At 40.0% G+C, this 1228-nt stretch overlaps 1 non-coding gene across 1 annotated transcript; it reads right to left on the reverse strand.

Annotated features, from left to right (window-relative positions):
- Positions 1 to 368: 368 nt before the first annotated feature.
- Positions 369 to 455, reverse strand: LOC112616821. The gene has a single exon (XR_003117811.1). It is a non-coding gene; the product is annotated as a small nucleolar RNA SNORD35 (small nucleolar RNA).
- Between the last annotated feature and the right edge of the window lie 773 nt (positions 456 to 1228).

Here is a 1228-nt window from a genome sequence, read left to right on the forward strand (position 1 = left end):
CACTAAGCAGTTTCTCAGAAAGCTTCTTTCCAGATTTCAGCTGAGGATATTTCCTTTTTCACCATAGCCCTATACGGGCTTCCAATTATCACTTTGCCAATTCCACGAGAACTGTCTTAGAGAAAGGCTTCTTGAGGGGAAAGCTGTAACTCTCTGAGATGATTTCACAGAACACAAAGAAGTTTCTCAGAAAGTTTCTTCCTCTTTGTTATCGGAGGATATTTACCTTGGCCCTATAGTCTTCAAAGGGATCCGAAATATCTCTTCTCAGATTCCACAGAAATAAGGCTATCAAAGAGATCCACGAAATACAGATGTAACTCTGTGAGATGAATTAACAACACTAAGCAGTTTCTCAGAAAGCTTCTTTCTAGATTTCATCTGAGGATATTTCCATTTTCACCATTGCCCTCCATGGGCTTCCAAATATCACCGTGAGAATTCCACCAGAACTCTCTTAGCGAAAGGCTTCTTGAGGGGAAAGGTGTAACTCTGTGAGATTATTTCACAGAACACAAGGGAGTTTCTCAGAAAGCTTCTTTCTCTTTGTTATCGGAGGATAGTTCCTTTGGCCCTATAGTCTTCAAAGGGATCCGAAATATCTGTTCTCAGATTCCACAGCAATAAGGCTAGCAAAGAGATAAACGAAATACAGATATAACTCTGTGAGATGAATTAACACATCACTAAGCAGTTTCTCAGAAAGCTTCTTTCCAGATTTCATCTGAGGATATTTCCTTTTTCACCATAGCCCTCTATGGGCTTCCAAATATCACGTTGCCAATTCCACAAGAACTGTCTTAGCAAAAGGCCGCTGCAGGGGAAAGCTGTAATTCTGTGAGATGATTCCAACGAACACAAAGAAGTTTCTCAGAAAGCTTCTTTCTCTTTGTTATCTGAGGATATTTCCTTTGGCCCTATAGTCTTCAGAGGGATCCGAAATATCTGTTCTAGATTCCACAGAAATAAGGCTAGCAAAGAGATCCACGAAATACAGATGTAACTCTGTGAGATGAATGAACACAACACTAAGCAGTTTCTCAGAAAGCTTCTTTCCAGATTTCAGCTGAGGATATTTCCTTTTTCACCATAGCACTCTTGTGGCCTTCCAAATATCACTTTGCCAATTCCACAAGAACTATCTTATCGAAAGGCTTCTTGAGGTGAAATCTGTAACTCTGTGAGATGATTTCACAGAACACAAAGAAGTTTCTCAGAAAGCTTCTTG

This window comes from Theropithecus gelada, unplaced genomic scaffold (assembly GCF_003255815.1).
Source record: "Theropithecus gelada isolate Dixy unplaced genomic scaffold, Tgel_1.0 HiC_scaffold_10243, whole genome shotgun sequence".
NCBI classification, from domain to species: Eukaryota; Metazoa; Chordata; class Mammalia; order Primates; family Cercopithecidae; genus Theropithecus; species Theropithecus gelada.